Genomic DNA, 23,390 nt, shown 5'->3' on the forward strand with positions numbered 1-23,390 from the left:
GTTTGGTTTTGTATTTTTAATGCTTTATTTGTTCTTTATGACTACCTTTTATTACACTGTAGCTGTTGTTGTTTTTCTTGTAAGCTGCTGCGAAAATTTCCCTGTGGAAAGGGGGCACACAAATAAAATTACATATCAATGACAAACCTAGACAGCATCTTAAAAAGTAGAGACATCACCTTGCCAACAAAGGTCTGTATAGTAAAAGCTATGGTTTTCCCAGTAATGATGTATGGAAGTGAGAGCTGGACCATAAAGAAAGCTGATCGATGAAGAATTGATGCTTTTGAATTATGGTGCTGGAGGAGACCCTTGAGAGTCCCATGGACTGCAAGAAGATCAAACCTATCCATTCTTAAGGAAATCAACCCTGAGTGCTCACTGGAAGAACAGATCCTGAAGCTGAGGCTCCAATACTTTGGCCACCTCATGAGAAGAGAAGACTCCCTGGAAAAGACCCTCATGTTGGGAAAGATTGAGGGCACAAGGAGAAGGGGACGACAGAGGACGAGATGGTTGGATAGTGTTCTCGAAGCTACCAGCATGAGTTTGACCAAACTGCGGGAGGCAGTGGAAGACAGAAGTGACTGGCATGCTCTGGTCCATGGGGTCACGAAAAGTCGGACACGACTAAACGACTAAACAACAACAACAAAATGTATGTATGTATGTATTCCAAGGCAAAAACAGAGGTTTCTCCTTGGAATAAGGCCTTTTAAGGAATGTTAAGGAATGCAACAGTTTGATAAGATTCTATAAAATCCTAACTAGCATTGAAAATGCTACCTGGTGTGCTTCCAATGCTTCAAAAACATAATATTGGGAGGAAATTATTTTCCAATGTTACTGGATGGCACCAATAATCAAATAAAGCAAACCTATCCAAGAAAATGAAAATTATTGCATTTTTAGCCCACTGACCATTGTGCTTCTACCTTTATCAAGCTCTAATTTTTCAGAGTAAATTCTGTGTGCAGGCTTCTAGCTCAAAAATGAGCCTACATTGTTTTGAAACCAATTCTGTTCATGTTTTGCTATCACGTAGGAATAAGATCTCAAGCGTTCCAGTATCTTCACAAACGCATAGCCTTTCATCTCATGCAGGCCACTAAAACTGAATGTGAAATCTGCTGGCTCAGAGGTAGTAATGAAACTCAGCACACATTGTGTACTGAAGTGTCAGGTGGGCTTCCCCAGAACTGGTTTTCTCCATGCAACCTGAGGTTACCCAGCTCCCTTTCTGCCTCCTTGCAGATAAAGCCTGCCTTTAAATCTATTTAGAGGCACAAAAGAGGTTTGCGAGCCATGCCCTATAATTAAATTATCAAATTCTTCCCAGGCCTGTGTTGCACAGATTGCTTCTCAGAAAGAGGCCAACCACCAATTGCATGCTGTGCATTAAAGCCTTGTTTGAAGTAGGACACTGGGATCCTCCACTCTATAATTCGCAATAGCAGGAAACCAAAAGGCATTCATGACAATTGGCAGCCTGTCGTTTCCCCTCCGTCTTTAGAACTTCAGTTATGGTGGCTCAGGATTAGGATGAAAGTTCAGGGCTGGATCACGATGCCTTCCTTCCCCCTTGCTAAAATGGAGACACCAAAGTTATAACAGCCACACAAAGTTATAACGGCCACACAGGACACCAGTAGATAAATGTTCCCTTTTTTAAAAAAAGAAGGTATTTATTAAGTTTTCACAAATTATAAAATACAAACAAACACCCACAAAGACAAACAAGTATAATTTCAAGTCCTTATTCTCTTAAACGATAAATGTTGCTTTCTGCCCTTATGTGATCTTTTGTGATGGAGAAAATGGTGCCCATAGGATGGTCACTTACACACATGCAAAAGGGGGCAGAAGAGGACACAAATTTGCCCCTGCTAATTTATATGCATAGATGCTAATGTATAAATAATTTATTATAATCTGAATAGAAACACAACTCACATGGCAGAGCATAAATAAGATAAAAAGAAATCAAGGGAAGGAAAGGAATGCCAGCAAAGCAAAGCAGAAAACATGTCCTAAAAATGGCACAATGGGTTATCTCAGTAATATCTATCAGGGATGAAAAGCAGGTAGAAATCTTGGTTCGTTGCAAAATCTTGGAGTAAGTGGTTCTCATCAGTCATAGATGCATACACTGTGCTAAAATTCACATGTTCAGAAACTGATGTGTTCATGGTGTGTGGGAGGGGGAAGAGTGGTGATGTGTGTGTGTGTGTGTGTGTGTGTGTGTGTGTATGTATATGTTTCTCCCCCCCCCCCGCCTTCTTCCCTGATGGGACACAATGCGGCTTACAGATAAAAGTAAAAACACAGAGAAAAAACAACTAAACATTGATAAAATTAAACCTATATAAATATACAAAATCTTTTAAGGTAAAGGGACGCCTGACCATTAGGTCCAGTCGTGACCAACTCTGGGGTTGCGGCGCTCATCTCGCTTTATTGGCCGAGGGAGCCGGCATACAGCTTCTGGGTCATGTGGCCAGCATGACTAAGCCATTTCTGGCGAACCAGAGCAGCGCACGGAAACACCGTTTACCTTCCCGCTGGAGCGGTACCTATTTATCTACTTGCACTTTGACATGCTTTCAAACTGCTAGGTTGGCAGGAGCAGGGACTGAGCCATGGGAGCTCACCCCATCGCAGAGATTCGAACCACCGACCTTCTGATCGGCAAGTCCCACAGCACCATAATTACGATAAAAACAGCACAGCAGCCACCTTTTCATTAAAAGCAGTCAGTTCCCAAAAGCTGGTTGGAACAAGAAAGTCTCCAGCTGCCAGTGAAAGGACAACAAGGAGGGAACCAGTCTAGTTTCTCTAGCGAGGGAGTTTCAATGTCTGGGAGCAGCCACCATGAAGGCACTCTCTCCACCAGGCACGCCTGTGAAGGTGGTGGGACCAAGAGAAGGTCCTCCCCTGGAGAACTCAAAACCCAACCAAGTTTGTATGAGGGAATATGGTCTTTCAGAAAGCTTGGTCCTAAGCCTTGTAGGGCTTCATAGTCATAATCAGCACTTTGACTTGTGCCCAGAAACGGACTGTTGTAGCAAAGTGAGCAGCTACCATGTTATACTCCCTTATAACTGGCCCCAGTCAACAATCTGGCTACAGCACTGTGAGCCAGTTGAAGTTTCTGAGCACTTCTCAAAGGCAGTTCCTGACAGCTTTTCAGGGTGTGTAAATACTTGTATCTTATCTGAGACCTTCAGACACGTCAACCTACAAGGTCGCCAACATCTGTGGTGATGCCACGTAAGGGAGTTCTTACCATATTTCTCTTCAGATGAAATGTGAAGTCAGTTTGCAAAGACCTGCTCAGGCTAAGTATCTGATTTTGAGAGAAGTTTAAAAGAAAGCCGAGGGGGGGGGGCGGGTAATACTTCCTCAAGATTTGTTAAATGTGTTGGGGTGCCCAAAAAGGTTGAATCTCTCTACCAAGCAAGGATTCTGTTTTCCGATGCACATCTATAGTATAAACAAGCCAATTTTCATTATGACAGCAGACCTTTCATTTCTATGCCATTCTACCGAGTTCCCTCAGAGGATCTCAAAGATAAGCTGTAGTTGCCACATCAACCAGTGATGACAGGTGTTCCAAACCATTGATGTCACACAGTCTTTCAGTGACAGCGATGGATCTAGGAGCACTCCAACATTAAATGCACCTGCTCTTCATGGCTCTGATAACCACCCATCCACAGAGTCTCTGACTGAATTAAGTCACAGTTTATTAGCACATGACTACATCCAGGCACTAGTCTAGGACATGCATAGCTTTTATTGATTTCAGCAACAGAGAAGCAGAGCTGGCTGTCATCAGCATACTGTGGACACCTTGTCCAGTATCTCCTAATGACAATCCACAGTGGCTTTACAGTGGTACCTCAGGTTACAGACGCTTCAGGTTACAGACTCCACTAACCTTGGGTTAAGAACTTTGCTTTAGGATGAGAACAGAAATTGTGCAGTGGCGGCGCGGCGACAGTGGGAGGCCCCATTAGCTAAAGTGGTACCTCAGGTTAAGAACAGTTTCAGGTTAAGTAGGGACCTCCAGAATGAATTAAGTTCTTAACCTGAGGTACCACTGTAATAATAATAACAATAGAAGCAATAAGACTTATGAGTAAACAAATTGAAAACTAATCTAGACTGGGGGGGGGGAGGCCAATTTATTCAATTCCTGCAAAGATCCTTACTTGCTTATGTTGCTTTGTGGCTATTTTTGAACCAGTATCAGCAAGGGGGAAAGTGTGTACTATTGGCAAAAAGTGATGGCAGGCATTTAACTGAGGGTTTTTAAACAGTTAATTGGCTGGCTTTTAAATTGGCTTGCTCTTAATTTACCAGTCAATTCAGTAACTAAATTAAATACCATTGTCTGTATACCGGTTAGGGAACATTCAACAGAGGTAACAAATTCTTCCATCTAAAGGAGGAAACAAGAGGTATAAATAGTTTATTTTAATTGTGTGTTTTTTCCATTGAAGCCTTCCTATTAATATTATATGCAGCCTGTGATTAATAAAGAAGAATTAACTGCATGGATTACTGCTCTCAACAGTGAGAAAATGACAAAGCAATTTCCCAGTAATATCATATTCTACCTACCCCTCATCAAGCCCTGTTTTTACACCAGGTCCACTGAAATGAATCTGTGTTCTATGAGACTAATGAGCAGGGACGAACCTCTCAGGTAAATACAGTCGTTCTGTTCAATTTATGTCTAGATGCAATATCTAGATTTGTCGTGTTTCCGTGCATGTGGTTCAGTGCTTTGGATGAAGCCTCTTTGGGGGAGGCCCTGATAAATATACTATCTTGGGCAGACTGTCATTTAATGATTTCTTGGAAGCAGGCCTCTCCTGCGATAGCAGCAGTTCTCGGGAATGGCCTCCCTATTGCATTATAGGAGGAGGCACCAGATATGAGGCACTTCAAATAAAAGCTGAAAACTCATCTATTCTGACGAACTTTCCTCAGCTCTTATGATGTTTTTAAACTGTGCTGCTAAGTTTTGTTTTGTTGGGGGTTTTTTGTTTTTGTTTTGCCTTTCTGGGATTTTATTATTTTATGTTGTCTTTTAGTTTCACTGTTCACTTCTCTCTCTCTCTCTCTCTCTCTCTCTCTCTCTCTCTCGCACGCACAAACACACACTAGTTATAATTTTGTGAACCACTTAGAGATTTTTATGAGATGTAGAAACACATGATACATTGAAGAGCAAACACACACATAGGAGGGGAGAATGATGCAGTCAATTATAATCTGCTTTCACAGAAGTTTGGAGTTATGTTTAAGCCACCTGATAGACTGGTGGCTTTGAATACTGTAGCTTAGCCTTCCTTAACCTGATCTCCTCTAGATATTTTGGGATACAGTGGTACCTCAGGTTACATATGCTTCAGGTTACATACGCTTCAGGTTACAGACTCCGTTAACCCAGAAATAGTGCTTCAGGTTAAGAACTTTGCTTCAGGATGAGAACAGAAATTGTGCTCCTGCGGCACGGCGGCAGCAGGAGGCCCCATTAGCTAACGTGGTGCTTCAGGTTAAGAACAGTTTCAGGTTAAGTACGGACCTCCGGAACGAATTAAGTACTTAACCTGAGATACCACTGTACAACTCCCATCAGCCCAAGCCCATTCTGGCTACAGATGATGGGAGCAGCCTTCATAACACATGGAGGGAACCAGGTTTGGGAAAATCGCTGTAGGTCTCTGTTGGAAGTAATGCAGGCCAAATCAGAACCCATCATTCCTATTGAATGGGAAGAAACAATGGGAAGAGTTTTTAAAACTCTAAAGATTTGGGTGCTTGCTACATACTGTATTCATTTGAGGCGTTCTTTCATCCTCTGTTCATTTGCAATGTCATTGTTTGGATATATCTATATCTATACACCCACACGTGACATTCACATCTAATGGGTTGCAGCAACTCAGCATCAACACATTTTCTTTTTTGATTCGATTCTTTTTAAAAAAAGAGACAGGTAAGAAGAAAATGGGAGAGTGAGAGAGAAGGCAGGCAGGCAAGTAAAATTAAAGAAGATTGACACACGTTACTAAAAAAGTAGATCTCATGTTGCAGTCTGGGGAAAAGGTGGATCCCAGGTCTGAAAAGGCTAGTAAGTATAGCCAAAATAATGCTAGGGATAATTATTGGAAATGTATTCTTTCACCCCTTGATTTCCACGAGAGTACGGTATTTTTCGCTCTATAAGACGCAGCAGACCACAAGATGCACCTAGTTTTTGAAGGAGGAAAACAAGAAAAAAAATATTCTGAATCTCAGAAGCCAGAACAGTAAGAGGGATTGCTGCGCAATGAAAGCAGCAATCCCTCTTGCTGTTCTGGCTTCTGGGATAACTGCACAGCCTGCATTCGCTCCATAAGACGCATACACATTTCCCCTTACTTTTTAGGAGGGAAAAGTGAGTCTTATAGAGCAAAAAATACGGTACACGGTCCAACTTTCAGCCACTGGTTCACTTGCAAAGAAGAGTTTGCAAAGATGGAAAGCAGATGCAATGAATAAATGTCAGAATGCACCCCTCAGCTCCTTCTTCCAACACAATTAATTGCAAGTTCCTCCAGCTGCCAGACAACATCTTGCCCAAACTTCGCATCAACTAACTACTACAGTAAGTGTCCAAAGAGCCATAAATAAGTAGCTTTTCAAATGAAGTGAAAGATGCTGTTAGACTTTCATATGAGACAAGACTAACAACTCCTAGTAGAATGCAGCTCTACTAAGCCATGGGCTTTAATCTCAGTACTCACAGCACCTATGGATAACTTCTGGTTAAAATTATATGAAGACACTGTTATCACTAGCAGCTACCTATGTGTTTACATAGATTTGCTTTCAAAAGTAAAGACGGTTAACTGCCAATATGTTATTTCTTCCGGAATAGAATTTTTATGTGGTAGAGCATTCTGGCTGGCACAGGGGTTTCTCAGACTCAGTGTGTGTGTGTTTCCTGAAAGATAATCGCACAGGTAGGAAATCGCTTCGGCTGCATTCATCCCGACCATTTTAGAAATATACAGCTGTTTTCCCTTAGAACCTGACACAATAAAATAGAAAAATCCCCATCGAGTTTGATGCCAGAAATATACCTCTGTTGAAGATGGCAATGAGTGTCCCCCTTCTGCACTCAGTTTGAGGATGAGTTACAATAGCACAACCCAGCCAGGGATTTGATGCTAATAAGTCACGCGGCAGACTCCAACTCATGTCATAAATCATAAGCCACATATACAGCTCAGCACGGGGGAGAAAACATATTATGCACAAATTGCAGAGAGGCAAAGTATAAAGAATGAAAAATAAGGGTGAGGAGGTTTAAAAGGTAAAATGTACTTACATCAACAAAAACCAGCACTCAGACATCCATACATTCACACCCATACCCTCCATACATACATACAACCTACTCAAGAATAGGTTAACACAACAGCTGAGTTTCAATGCCCTGAACTGTTAAGGTTTTTATATAACCCCTCAGGGGTCATCCTCAATTTTGATTAAAGAGACAAACTTCAGCAACATAAAATGCAGATTTCCAGTAAAAGCTTTACTCCCCCTCTTCAGGTATTGCATGCAACAGAACACTATGTGTGAGCCCTGGCTTATACCTCAGCAAACATGCAAAGCTAGGGAATTAAAGCACCAGAATTATTTTTAAGTACCAGTGGTGGTGGTTCCAGTGAGATCTCGCTGAAACCTTGCGAGATCTCATGAGCTCTGAGAGGTCTCACTGCCACTGATATGCGGGGGCTGCCATGCAACGCAGGTAAGGGAGGTAGTGGCGGCAGAACAGCACTTTCCTATTTTGCCTCAGGTGGCAAAATGGGACTTGCTGCTCTCGGCTGTTATCTATCACAGAGGCTGCTTCTCAAAAGTGTTGCTGCACTAACACAAGGAGGAAACACAATATGGTCAGCTTAGATCTTCACTCCCTCTCATAGCAAACTTGGGGTCAGCTTCAAAAAACAACAACAGGGGAATTGCTTCTACACACTTAGAGGACATTCTGGAAACACAGATACCAGTAAATTTGTAAATGAAAGGAAAAGAGAAAATTCATCAACATTTTATTGCAAACTTAACCCAATATCCCAGTTTTTGTATGCAATCTATATGCAAACCATTTTAGATCTAGCCTAGCCATGCTGAAGCTTTTCCCCATTCTGATTGAAGCAACAAGAGGAATCTGCCGCTCCTTAGTCTAGCTTCTTGTCACAGAGTTGTCTTGCCTTTCCTTGCCAACAGCTTATTCTCAGCTCCAGGACATCATCATCATCATTAATTGGATTCAAATACCGCTTTTCATTCTAAGACCTCAGGGTGGTTCGCAGAATAAATCAGCAAGACTAAACATACTAGTATTGAACATACACTGATGTCAAAATGGCTGCCAAGCATCCATAAAGTAGTTGGAAAATGGAGGAGGCTGTGAGGCCTCACAGGGATGGCCCAAAACATTTTGCCACTTAAGGCAAAGTGGCAAGTTCCCACCCAACCTCACCCCACTGTGCAGAAGTACCCTAGGCCAACAAAGTTGCTATGTTCTCAGAGGCAAAAAATCCTCTAGGCACCTCTCTCCCTCGAAGTAAAAATGCAAAACAAACATAAAATCAGGGCCGACTTATCTATAGGCGCTAGGGGTGCAGGGCACCTGGGATCTGGGCGCTCAGGGGCACCAGGCCAAGAGTCCAGGGCCTGAGAGCTGAGTTTGGGGAAGAGCCAGTCTGTCGGTCAGAGCACCGCGGCAGGCTCTTCTGCTGTGGGTGGCTCTGCACTGCAAGTTTGGGGGCAACTGAGCCAGCGAGACGCTGAGGTGGGGTGGCTGGCCGGCTCCACTCTCCTGTGTGTCTGGGACTAGGCAACTGGGGGGGGCACCAGACAGATCTTTGCACCCCAGCGCCGCATATGCTTAAGACAGCACTGCATAAAATAAATAGCTAACAATTTGCTGCCCTTTCATAACACCTAAAATTAGCTGCCTGAGGAGACTGCCATACTTTTCCTAATGGTAGGGCTGGCTGTGCCCTCTCACCAATCTACTCAGAGCCAAGGGAAATTGTTGTGGCAGGAGTCTATCCCACCAAATATCTGATCTAGGAAGAGAGAGATGCACAACACTGTTTGAGAATAAGATAAGGAGACAGAGTTCACAGAACGAATGTTAAATGAATTTTTAAACAAGTCTTTGGGTATTTTGTTAGGTTTGGGTTTTTTAAAAAACAACAACAACAAACAATTGTGTCAGGAAAAACCACAGGACACCAAGTGAAAGGCATTCAAGAAGAATTTAGGATGTGTCTTTTGAAACACTATTAGCATTAACCAAATTCACACCAGTAATCTGGAAAGGAAATTTGATTTTCCTCTTATTCTGTATGTCAGCATGGTCTGCTTCCAGCAAATCAGACTCCCCAAATCCCATACCATATGCCAAATGAAAATAAATAAATAAATCAGAAAATACTAGTCAAAAGGAAAACTGCAAGCATCAAATCTGTGTAGGAAGACCTTAAATAAGAAATCACATTTTCTAATAAAGTTGTCTGCCTCACTGTATCCAAGCTTGCAGTTTTGATCTATTGCTCCCAACAATCTGTCCTTGGATTTAGTGCAATGACCTCAATAAAGCAACTGAGGTGCTAGTCACCAACTCCCCTTTTGGGATATTCTTCACAAGCATGATGGAAGAGACTTTGGAAATATTCTTTTAAAAAGCTGGATCCAATTCCCCATTGATGCAGTGCTGTATAGGATGGTGCTGGGCAGATTAAAAGAAGAGGCAGGATGTTGACAGGCAATTACAACTCCAGAATGGAGGACTTTATTCACCTGCAGTTCTCAGTTCCAGACATTCAGCAGAATGCCTTTTCGCTCCACATTCTTAAGCCTTTCTCATCAAAATGTAAACTTAAAGGTCCTTTAATTTGGCAGCTGGAAGTTAAAAATAAACAATCTTCCATATTAAAGAAAATAAAATTGAAATGACCCATGCCATTTTTAGGGAGGATTTTTTTTTCATAGAAATGTATAAAGCAGACAACCATTTCAAGATTCTATGTACGCAAATATCTGCTTCTTTGATCTTGTGCCCCCCTGCCCTACCTCACCCCCCAAAAATGGGTTGCTTTAACAGGTTTTCATAGACCTACACTCACCTACTTTTGATATTTCATCATAAAAAGAGGAAAGATGCAGTAATTAAATGTTCATTTCATTCCATTCTATCTGAAACCATACCCACCACATGTTAGAGATCAGATCCCCTAAATTATTTCAGTTCCCATTAAATCTATGTGCAAAGAGGCTATTATTTTGCTGTTTTGCGATTCATCACTCAGAGGTAGTGGTTTTAATGCTTTATGGCGCTGAAACTGCATTTGTAACGTATTCTCTGTTCTGTGCTTACCTTCTGCAGCAAACCATGCTGCATTTATCCTAGCAAGCAAGTGGGTGTGCATTTCAGATTATTTCGACTCTGCTGTATCAGCTGACATTTGTTGCAGAAAAACCATATTCTGTTAAACGAGTTTATACTGTTACATTTCATTCCCTGCATTTTCTATTGCTACGGATGAACATTGGAGTGTGTGTGTGTGTGTGTGTGTGTGTGTGTGTGTGTGTAACTCTCTGTGTTAGAAATCTATTCACTACACAGCTGCTCATGCATAGATCTTTTTTCTTCTTCAAAAAATGTTTCATAGATTGTAAACATATTCCACATATAATGTATACGGTCAGTCTGATAATATGAGAATTACACTGGAAGGCTTGTTTCTCCCTCTGTATTCACTCTAAGGGTAGATAGACAACTGTTGCCAGGGACCTTCTAGGGCAGGGGAACCTGTGGATCTCTCAATGTTGATGGACCACTATTTTCATTATCCCTGCCCAATTGACATGCTCATTGGGGCTGTTGGGAGTTAGGGTCCAAGAACGTCTTAAGAGCCAAAGTTTTCCCATTCCTAGGTTGCTTCAACAACAAGCAAACCCAGACTGGATCTTAAAATGGACTATAGCTTCCTCTGCACAATGAGCCTCACCGGGACTTTTATTCAGTGGAAACTCACCAGAACTCAGTTCCAGCACCTCTAAGGTGGGTACACTGCCATTCTAAAAGAACAAAGGAGGCGTTCATGGTGAGTTCCGGCACCTCTTTTTTCCTAGAAAAATAACGCTCAGTCCCACCCCTTTGAGTGAAGCCTTTTAATCTTAAAGGAATGCAAGAACTTTTGACTCGGGCAATGCAGAAGAGTCTAGAACTCTTCTACCACCTCTGAGCTGAAGCCTGAGAAGGACAACGCAACATCTTCAGGTGGTGGCATCATAGGCTCCTCTGAAACTGGGATTCCTGAGGAGGCAGGGATTACACCTTGCTGAGTCTTCCACCTTCTAGGTAACAAATTTATGCCCCTAGGGTAATGGAGTCACTCTCCTTGCAACCAGCTGCAGGACCAACACTTTAACCTTTACATTGCCTACCATGTTGGCCCTGAGTATGCAGCCCAAGTGTTTCCCAGCATTTTGAGGGTGGCTGAAGATGCCCTGCAAATACTTGATTTCACATTCAGTGGGGACATCTTAACTTTTGGGGTAGGGATTGGTTTACCTTTAATAATAGATGAGTGAGGATGTTTTTCTTCTTACTGGAAATAGAAGCCTTTTACCACTGTTTTAAGTGGCTAGGCTGTCCTCAGCAACCCAGCGATGCTATCTTCTAATGGAGCAGCCATATTTCTCCCCCAGGCCTCTGGCAAAAATGACTCCTGAGGAACAATGATATGTTATGACCCAATGAAACACGTTTGTTGAAGTCTATAAGATAAGTTCCTTTTGACATTCTTTTTCCTTTTCATACTTCAAAGTTCCCCATTCACCAATGGCACTGCATAAAGAATTGTTTTGTTTTGTTTAAAAAACAACAACCCAAAAACTTGGAACTTTTTTAAAGGAAAACAATAATCAAAAATTAAAATCATATTCAAGTTCTTTGTGTCTACCTTATGAAAATCTGAAAATCTGTGAGCCATGCAGTAGTTGCATCCTGCATAATAAGTAAATTCTGTATGTAGCAGGAGATTGATCTAAATCACCTCCAAAGTACCTTCCAACCCTATGATTCTATGAAAATCACATATCTACTCTTGCAGAACAGTGTTCTAATCATGTAATGCCATGTCTGGGAAAGGGAAAATCTATGCACACGTAAAGGAAGATGCTTCATGCATCTCTACATATTGTCAATCCTTTATTTAGGATCCTGAGGTTTCTGTGAATGCATTTCATCTTGGTCAAGGAGCTAGGAATGACTCATTGGGATTCAAGTGAGATGCCAAAACCGCCATCTTGTCCTTAGCATTTAACGGCCTTCAGGAATAAAGGACAGTCAATCCCAAAATAGCACCGTCTTATGCATTAGTAATGCAGAAGAAATTTCTGTTAGCAGTGTGTTTACACCTTTTTCAACTCCCTGTTATTTTCAGATAAACTCCCTGCTGGTTTGTGCCTCAGAAAGGTTCTCTAGCCCCCAGATTTATTTTTCACACTTTAGCTTGATGCGCATCATATGAGCGAATTCAACAAGAGTTAATAATAATAAAGGACAAATGCATTTTCCCCCAATTCTCATGGAGACAGAAAAGTGAACTACTAACAGAAACAGATCTAAGATTCATCACAGTTTTTCTTACATGTGTTCAAGAAATTTGTGAAACAGTCAAGAATGACCACTTCTGCTGGCTGGGTAGGAGAACTGAAGCGTCCCGGGCACTGGAACAGTGAGATTGTCTGCAGAGTCAGAAGTGGTTATATCACATCCACTAATCTCTGCTTGGGGGGGGGTGAACTATTCATAACTATAGCTGCAAATCCTAAGGGCCAAACCAGACATTATGCTAAACACTTATGTACAATTTATATGCATATTTTATACATGTTGTTTTTGTTGGCATCTGTCTTTCTCAAGAGACAATGGGGTGTGTCAGTGGTAGTGAAGTCAAACTGCTGGAGAATCACAGCGCCTGCTGTGGCTGCACATACTGGTAACTTGTAACTTCCACTAGCAGCACTGAAGTGTCTTCCAGGGCACAGGCCTGGGTAGTGTGGATGAAGGTCCTGGGCTGTCCAGATGACAAGACCCCCCCCCCCCACAGCCTCACTGGTGTTGTCCAAAGGAAAGCAGAGCAAACAGCACCAACAAATATCGCCAGCCCTTCCCAAGCGACTATTTAAATCAGAAGGGACACCTCACCACAGCTCTCTGTATTCATGCTTGATAACCCTCTGTATCTGTAACATTTTAAGAGAGAGAAGACCAGCTTCCACCATGCCAAATGTGTACCAAGCTACAGTTCTAACAACAGAGATCCAGAGACCTGGGTTGCAACATATCTAGTCCAGTCCTGGATTTGAGAACAGTTGTCAGTAGCCACATTCCCTCCCCTCCTAACCATCCTGCACCAAAGGATGGCAACCAAGAGTGCTATGGAAAGCTGCCTGCAAATGCTAGCTTCTTCAGATGACTCAAGCCATTTGTTTAATTCACATCCTGTGAGAGAAGACAACACGCTTGCACGGATGCTTTGCTACTTTGTCATGCTGTTTTTCTGGCAGTTTTTGAAGGGAGTGGGGGGAAATAGTGAATAATTCGCCTTTACAGTGTAAACACACTTGTTGTATTATTTAACAGGAGGACTGCTTATAGAGCTCACAGAAGTCAAATGTAAAAGCTTACAAACGGTGAATCTAAAAAGTTTCCAATGTGAACCTTGTGCTGGCTTCCTATCAAATAGGTCAAGGTTAATCTGACAACACTATTCAAAGCCCACTTGGCAGGAAATAAACTCCGTCCCATATAAAAGTTATTTACCGCAGCACTTAATTTTCCATGCTTCATTTCTGGACTGTGCTTGGCCATTAAAGATTAATATTCATAAGGAGAATGGAATTATTCATTAGATTTAAACATGACTGTATTTCAAAGGCATAGTACCCATCAGCACTTTAAAGGCTACAGTGTATATGGGTCTATCTTCCTTTTAAGCCTTAGCGCAGATGAACTGTGCTGTGTTTTACTCTCTGTTAATCAACACATCTGGAAGATAATTTCAACCCAGTAACAGAACAGCCACTTCAGATACAAGGCAATATACACCTATATCTGATATATATTTAAATAAATTGCTTCCTGAGTTCTGCTCAGTGGACACTTGAAGGAGGAAGGGGGAAAGGTAAGCATGAACGGTTTGTGTTTCTTACAGAAACCCTGCTTCCTGGCATTCCTGGGGAAAGACCTAGATCTCCACAGTGCAACCCACAGTTCTGTCATGTATCTTCATATCCCCTGATGCACTGGGGTGGGAGCCTTGTTAGAATAAAGTTATAAACTCAAACCAAAAAGCAGTCTGTCACTGGTGGGGCCTCCAAGCCAGCTTAGCCCTCTGAGGCCAGGGGCAAGTGTACCTGGCTGCTCTCCCCCTGTATGCGCCTGACAACACTTTCGGGGGGGGGGGGGGAGGCAAGCAGGAGGTGGTGGAGAGAGACTGAGAGAGAAACAGGAAGTAGAAGCCATGGCTTCTTGTTTTAAAAGAATGATGCCCTCTTCCACAAAAATGGAGGCATCCTATTGTTTAAAAAATGGTCTGCAATCTGTTCCACTTCACCACCACCACTACCACTAGGGATGGCTGAATCTGTAGAATTTGATTTCTCATTTTCCCAATCTCAAATCCAGTTCACACTATTTCTGCCTCACTTTGTGATTTTAATTCCTCATGAACATTTGCCAGCATTTTAGTATGCACTTCTCCTAATGCACACATTCCTGTATGCCCTTTTTTGCCCAATAAACATTTTGCAAGCAGTTTCCTGTAATGCCTTTCCCCCCATGTTATTTGCACTAATGCATGCAATTTTATGCACACTCTCCTCTTAACAGACGCATTTCTATGCCCACATTTTGATTGGAGAACTGGACTGCAAAACTCAGAGAAATGTGTATTTTGAAGTGTAGCTGCATTATGCTTAGCCCACTGTTCTGGGAAGTGTGAATTAAGTTGGTTCACCTTGAAATACAAACTGAATGGGTTTCCCATCCTTACTCCAGAGAAATCTATTCAGACAAGATATGCAGACGTGCAGCTATGGATTTTCCTTCCTAAATTACAGGTGCTGGGTACAGGAGGTGGGCAGAGGAGAATTCTTATCAGGAACATAGTGTACAGGGAGGAATATGAATTCCTATACAGTGGTACCTCGGGTTACATATGCTTCAGGTTACACACGCTTCAGGTTACAGACTCCGCTAACCCAGAAATAGTACCTCGGTTTAAGAACTTTGCTTCAGGATGAGAACAGAAATTGTGCAACAGTGGCGCAGCAGCAGCGGGAGGCCCCATTAGCTAAAGTGGTGCTTCAGGTTTAGCAGTTTCAGGTTAAGAACAGACATCCAGAACGAATTAAGTTCTTAACCCAAGGTACCACTGTACAGTTATACCTCAGAAGTCAAACAGACTCCATTCGACTTCCGAAACATTTGAAAACCAAAGTGCGGCTTCTGATTGGCTGCAGGAAGCTCCTGCAGCCAATCGGAAGCTGCGGAAGCCCCGTTGGACGCTCAGCTTCCAAAAGAATGCTAGAAAACCAGAACACTCACTTCTGGTTTTCGATTGTTCAGGAGCTGGAGTGTTTGACTCCCAAGGCATTCGGGAGCTGAGGTACGACTGTATATTACTCAGAGGTATACTGCCTCTGAATATGCACTGAAGTTCTAACCTATTGTGGTGAAAGCCACTAGCAGAACTAATCTTCTATGAATATATGTAGTCTTTTTTCCCAAAGCCACTTATGATCCTTCACCACTGCATTTGCATTCCATTTGAAATTAAGAAAGCCTCCCTTTATAACAAACACAATACACACATATTTTTACTGTCTCATGAGCAGCAGTTACCAGGAGAGGACGGATGCAAAGCTCCCCACATGCCCTGAATTCAATCCCTCAGTGCAGTTGTGCACTAAAAGCAAAAGCCAATTTAGAGCGTTATAGCATGGTCAGTGCAAACACCGCAGCAAGGCAGATAGTCACCATATTTATTATGCACTAACAAACCCATCAGGGATGCGGGTGGCGCTCTGGGTTAAACCACAGAGCCTAGGACTTGCCGATCAGAAGGTCGGCGGTTCAAATCCCCGCAACGGGGTGAGCCCCATTGCTCAGTCCCTGCTCCTGCCAACCTAGCAGTTCGAAAGCACGTCAAAGTGCAAGTAGATAAATAGGTACCGCTCTGGCGGGAAGGTAAACGGCGTTTCCGTGCACTGCTCTGGTTCGCCAGAAGCGGCTTAGTCATGCTGGCCACATGACCCGGAAGCTGTACGCCAGCTCCCTCGGCCAATAAAGCGAGATGAGCGCAGCAACCCCAGAGTCGGCCACGACTGGACCTAATGGTCAGGGGTCCCTTTACCCTTTACCTTTAACAAACCCATCATACAGTTGGAAAGTTGAATGTGCTATCTGTCTGCCTGTATCTGTGCACTTACGGAAAAGGACTAGCTCTCTCCCCTTTACATGATTCCCCATCAGTGTAGACCTATGAGTATAGGGCGGTATTCAAATTTAATAAATAAAAATAAATATTTATTAATAATAAATAATAAAATAATACTCACTGGTGAAGATGGAGGGCTGGCTTTGCCCCTACTGCAACATTGTCCCTGAGTGCAGTGACAGTGCAGTGCACTTAACCCCTCCCTCCCCCTAGGGCAGTAGAAGGTACCGGCTCTTCTACATGGGCAAAGGTAGAGGGATTCCCTTGGGAAAACAGAAGCCAAATCTGACCTGACCCCATTGGACATTGTGCCGACAGAAAGGGACACAATTTGCACCTTTTCATCTGTATCCCAGATTGCCACCCATTTACCTTGTCCCACAAAATTCAATAGGAACTACTGAAATCTGGGCTGGTCCCTATTTGCATAGCCTCGGACAGTGCTCTGTTTCTCTATGGAGTGTCAGAATGTGGCAGAATCTTGAGATTTTAAAGGATGTAACCAGGGCTCCCCCCCCCCCAACGGGAACTCACCAGAACTTAGTTCTGGCACCTCTCAGGTGGGTACCATTGCCATTATAAGAGAACAAGGGAGATGTTCATGGTGAGTTGTGGCACTTCTTTTTCAAGGCTTTCACACTGGATGTAACAGAGCTAAAACCACCTGCTGAATTACTGGTCATTAGTGTTTAGAATAAATCTACTTCCTAATTGTAGCTTTCAGCCTAGACAGGATCCTGGGTAACTGCATGGTAGTCCATCCTAGGTTTTTTGTACCTTCTATTTTGCTTTGTTTCTCTGTGCTTTTGTTCTTGTTGCTTTTGCATCCAGTGATGTGTCCCTGGGTATTAACAATCTTAGAAAGCACTAGGCACAAACACTTATAAAGCCCAATATAGATGAGGTGGATTAAATGGCTAGGGATGAAATTTTCTGTAAATCTCAGTGTAGTGTTTACCTGCAAAAAATTCTATCCGTATTATTATACATATAATAGCAAATGCATTTTATATCCATATACATTCCAAGGTACCTTAAAGTTACCAGATACATACAATAATGCAATAATTGTATAAAAGCAATTGTTTGTCAATATGTATGTAGTTATACAGCAGAAATGTAGTGCTGCATGTGGTATCTCTCTTTTATACATGTTATATACACAATAGATTATTATTATTTGCATATAATTAGTTGGGCTTAATTAATTGGGCTTAAATCACCACCCCCATAACGTGCGAGCAGCTGGAACCTATTGTTATAAGTTTGAGGGTGCGACCCCTCTAAGCCCTAGAAATTAATAAATGGTAGGATTTTGATTATTTGGAGTATTGAAGGGAAGATTTCAGGCTAGTGGAAAAAACACGGGCTAAGCTTCCTTTCCAAGAGAGTATCTCACCTGGGACAGAGGTGTTAACATGACAAAAGGTGTGGATGCCCCATCTAAGAGGAATCTGGGGCCTGGGCAGGCAGAGGTTGCCAAGGTGATCAGATGTGTGTGACAGAAAAATATTGTTTTTAGCAAGGTGTGGTAGAAAGAAGGAGGGAGAGGGGAGAAATAGATTTGTCAGGAGTTGAGCTGGGAGACGGGCCTTGGACTCCAGTGCTGCTCTGCTGTGAGGAATATGCCCCTCTTGCAATGACAATGCTGTAAGATCTGGACTCCCTCCATCTAAATTCAGGTGTGAATATGTGAGTAAGTCTGTTTGCCCTCCTAGGCAAGTGGTTTTGCAGACAGGCTCTGAGTCACTCAAATGGCAGGCCAGATCGTCTGCCTGCCGCATATTGGGCTATGGTGGCAGAAGATCTCAGGCTTTCCCCTAGGCACAAGACCAATTGACCAATGGCCCCGCACCCAGGGACAGGATAAACTGTGACCGGCCAGGCCATATTTCTAAAAGCTACAGCAGTCTCCACCATGACTTGCTTCTCAAAGGAACAGAGACCCTGAGTGTGTGCCTGGTAACCCCCTTGAATCTTGCTACCAGAGAGCCAGTGTGGTGTAGTGGTTAAGAGCGGTAGACTCGTAATCTGGGGAACCGGGTTCGCATCTCCGCTCCTCCACATGCAGCTGCTGGGTGACCTTGGGCTAGTCACACTTCTTTGAAGTCTCTCAGCCCCACTCACTCACAGAGTGTTTGTTGTGGGGGAGGAAGGGAAAGGAGAATGTTAGCCGCTTTGAGACTCCTTAGGGTAGTGATAAAGTGGGATATCAAATCCAAACTCCTCCTCCTCCTCCTCCTCTTCTTCTTCTTCTTGTGACATAGAATGGGGGTGCCCAACTTTTGCAATGCAATCAAGAGGTAGTCCGATGTGGACAAAGCTCATCACAGAATTACCAGATTCCTCATATGAATTCATCTAAAACCAAGTTCATCACCATTAATGGCTCAAGTCACATCACAGAGATCAAGTCAAACCACTCCTTATTTTTGTACCTAGAGCAACTTCTGCCATCATATATCTGTGGTATATTAGCTTGCAATTACTTGGGGTATTCTAGAATGCTGGTTGGTTATGATAGAACCATAAAAATAACTAACTCTCCTCCTCCTTATTATGAAACAGGAGACCCTTCAAATACCCCAGGAAACACAGCAATAATAGCAAACATGATGGAAAACACTCAGAGGGTAATTCTAGGGCAAGAACTACAGAATACATCCTCCCGCTATGCTAAGATATGGATGTGACTCATGCTCCAATTAATTTTATCTTGTTTCCCCAAGATATCACCAGCCATCTAGTAACCTGAAAAGTCAAATATGGGCTACATATAGGTATGCACAGGCCTTGGGCTGGGTATGTCCACTACCATTAGTGAAATTCTATTACAGGCGATATAAGCTTACCAGATCCTGCTGCTTTGTGTCTGAAACACTTAAGAGTCATGCAGATACACACAGCAGAAATCTAGAGATTTAGAGATAAAATTGTCAAAGGAAACTGGAATGTTAAAAAACAAACAAGTTGTTCTAAACTAGAACAGTTGTGAGGAAGGCTAGAATAAAGTTATTTATGTACTTATTGAAATTATAACCCACTTTTCTTTCCTAATGGAAACCAGGTGGCTAACAATATTGTTACAGGCTGCCCCAATCTCTGCCAACTGATAGCAAGATTCTAAGGGTCTTGGCACTTAACCATGGTTTGTGTTCCTTGGGAAGGAGGCACAGTGGAGACTATGGTGTCTTTTGAAGTATGGTTTTCTTCACACAAATATAAAACCAGAGTGTAGGGTGGAGGGGAATACAGCATTCACAGCCCAAGAGCAGCCAGCTCCTGCCATAAGCCCAGCAGCAACCCATCCAAACAGGCATTACACTGAACCTTGGGTTCAAAACAGCAGCACGCCCCCCCCCCGTTACCCCTGCCAACCCCCACTTGCCCAAACTCCAAGATCTTCCTTTGATGTCTTGATGAGTGGTCATCATCAATTTCGTTCTCCTTAACTACTTCTACCCAGGCAATGCCCTGGGCTGAAAAAGAAGCTTTGCCTGCCTTTTTTGCACTGTTAAATCCAACCCTGTCAACTCACCTTAATTCTCAAAACACTGGTTAAACACCAGCACTCAGGAATCTAGAAGAGATCAGGGCGTCCAGAAACCCAGAGGAGTCAGGGCACCCACAAACCCGTAACAATCTACTAAAACAAGAAAATTAGCATAAAAAACTCATCACATAAGACAAATGAAACTATAATTAAGATAAGTATGGCCCAAATGAAATCAGATCAAATAAAATGAAGGGCATGATTAATACATTTTTTAAATTGAGTATTTATACCGCACCTATTAACTGAAGTTCTTGAAGCAATTTAAAAAGGTAAAGGGACCCCTGACCATTAGGTCCAGTCGTGACCGACTCTGGGGTTGCGGCACTCATCTCGCTTTATTGTCCAAGGGAGCCGGCGTACAGCTTCTGGGTCATGTGGCCAGCATGACTAAGCCGCTTCTGGCGAACCAGAGCAGCACACGGAAATGCCGTTTACCTTCCCGCCAGAGCGGTACCTATTTATCTACTTGCACTTTGACGTGCTTTCGAACTGCTAGTATGGCAGGAGCAGGGACCGAGCAACGGGAGCTCACCCCGTCATGGGGATTCAAACCGCTGACCTTCTGATCAGCAAGTCTTAGGCTCTGTGGTTTAACGCACAATGCCACCCGCGTCCCTGAAGCAGTTTACAATAACCTAAAACACAGAGAGAAACCAAGAGACAATGATACAGTTGTCAGTACAGCAGGTAAAAGGTGTATATAAGTGTTGCCTTGCTTTTCACCAATGTTCCAACAACTGCCATTCTGCAGCTCAATCTGATGGCCTAAAACTGACTGTTGAAGTGGCTAAATGTTAGTTCCATACAGGCCAGGACTGTGGAAGTGAGGAATACTAGTTTGGAGAATACTAGTTTGGCTCTGATGAGCATCCACAGGGAGCAAGCACTGGAACCATCATGTATCTCTTAACAGATTTTATTTCTCAAGGAAAGCAAGATCTCAGCAGAACTCCCCAGCAAATCCTAATGGAGGAAAGATTTAGATGGGAAAATATACTTGACTTGTGTACACTGATCCCTCAACTGATGTATGATTTTGCAAGCGATATTCACTGTCTTGAATTGGGCCTAAACACAAACAAGTCAACCAGTGGCGTTTATATAAAACCAGGGTTAATATGTTGTCACCTGCCTTGGTACTAACTGAAAGCAGGCCTGGCATTTTGAACTACCTGTCATTTCTGAACTGTCTTCAGATTCAAGGTTCCTCTGCTAATTCATAAAGCCCTAAGCAACTTGAGTCCAAAGTTCATTAAGAATCACCTGATTCTTTATGCTCCACCTCAATCACTTAGTTTTTCTTATGGGACACTTTTGGTGGTTCTCCACAGCCCCTAGATTCGGTTGGCTTTTATTAGGGACTGAGCCTTTAGTTTGGCAGAACCTGCTATGGGGAAATCAAACCTCAAAGAAATCAGTCCTCAAAGATTCATAGAATTCTAGAGTTGGACGGGATCCTAAGGACCACCTAATCCAACCCCCAGCAGTGCAGGAATATGCAGCTGTCCCATACAAGGTTCAAACCTGCAAACTTGGTGTTATCAGTACCACACTCTAACCAATTGAGCTCTCTGCCTTGCCTTCTTTCAGATGACTTCTGCAAATTCTATTCAGAGAGGCATTTGGAACACTTGCTGTTGGTATTTTGCCATCAAGTATTTATTGATGCTTTTATTGAACTGAATGTAATGTGGTTTTTATACTATATACCACATTGCTGTATTTTTATGAAAGTGAAGTCTATGAATATTTGTTTATTTATCTCCCCAGAGAGGCTATTTCAGTGGGGTAAATATTTACTAAAAATATATATAAAAATGTCACCCCACTGATATTTCCTGTGGCTGTTGATGCCCAAAACACCTTTCTTAAACTGTGCTGCCACTTCCATCCTGGATTGTCACATGGGTGATTTCATCAAATCAGAGATCATGCAATATAGCGGATTTCATCAAAGCACTATGTAGACCATGAAATCTTGCAAGTGAGCCACTTGCTGAAGAAAAGTGCAACAGGGATGGATGGTCATATAAATGAATGATCCAACACATTTGCAAGGAGTGCTGAAAATATACCAAGAAGAGGCAGCACTTCTTTGCAGTTAAAAACATTTGCCAAAAAAAGAGCGGCTCTTAGTTTAAGCACAGCTGTAACTTGGACCACTTGACAAGCTAATTCGCAAATAAGCTTTGCATACATGGATAAAGGAACATTCATTCCCATGAAACTGAAATGTCATGATTCATGTGGGAAGTGACTCTCTTAAATACAATAGTATAACAGACCCATGTGCATCTTTTCTCCCTTGTCCAATATCACAATTACTGTAGTTCTCCCTTTCCAATGAACCAGCTAATTATTATTGTCTTCCAAAGCATTGGTAGGATTCTATTTCAATCTGTGCAATGTCTTGTGAACTTGAAGGGTTCACACAGAGAGCTGCTTGGAATATTTTGGTTTTCTAAATGTGCACCCAATGAATCAAAGGCAGAATACACTAATCAATATTAGCTGACAAAACCCATTATACAGACCAAACTAGTTCTCTGTGGTGTGCCAGACTGTTGGCACAAAAGACTTAAATATAACAACTAGAGCTTCTTATTAATTTCTTAGCAACCTGTTCAAGAAGCAAAACACAAAACAAAAAGGCAAAACACACTCAAAAGATGCAAAGGTTGCCATATCCACCGGTGTTCTGAAACCTTTATACAACATTAGCCAGCAAATGATATGTGCATTCAGTCCTTGCCCGCATTTGATAAGTGAATAGTCCATGATAAGGGTTTCAAATTTCATGGCTAATAGGTTCACTGATTACTAGAAATTGTTGGTATTTAATTAAAAAAGAAAAATACTCAGCCAAGGTCATTATTTCTCTAATGGAAGTTGGAATATTTTGCTGCACTTTCTCACTTGTCACCACACCACTGGCATGCTAATTAACTATCTCCATGCAACACTGGCCACATTGGAATTTGGTTAGTAAATGCAGTATATAAGGCACATCCAACTCCCAAGAGACTGCAATCTACTACCAGTAGATCCCCCCCCTTTTTTTTGTTTTGGTGTGTGTGTGGGGGGGATTTGATCCCGTGATCGACCTCCAACACCCTGGCGATTGACCTGTTGATCGCAATTGACCTGTTGGACATGCTTGCCATATATAGTAGAACCAGTTTTGGGGTTCCATCACTGTCACTCTCTAGCATGACTCAAAAACAGAACGGGGGATATGAAAA

General features: G+C 42.5%; 1 protein-coding gene across 2 annotated transcripts in view; it reads right to left on the bottom strand.

The window, feature by feature from the left end:
* The window catches only part of NRG3 (neuregulin 3), a 620,711-nt gene that overhangs the window by 492,909 nt on the left and 104,412 nt on the right, over nt 1-23,390 (bottom strand). The window lies entirely within an intron of this gene.

The sequence above is a fragment of the Podarcis bocagei genome (genome assembly GCF_964188305.1).
Source record: "Podarcis bocagei genome assembly, chromosome: 4".
Taxonomy (NCBI): Eukaryota; Metazoa; Chordata; class Lepidosauria; order Squamata; family Lacertidae; genus Podarcis; species Podarcis bocagei.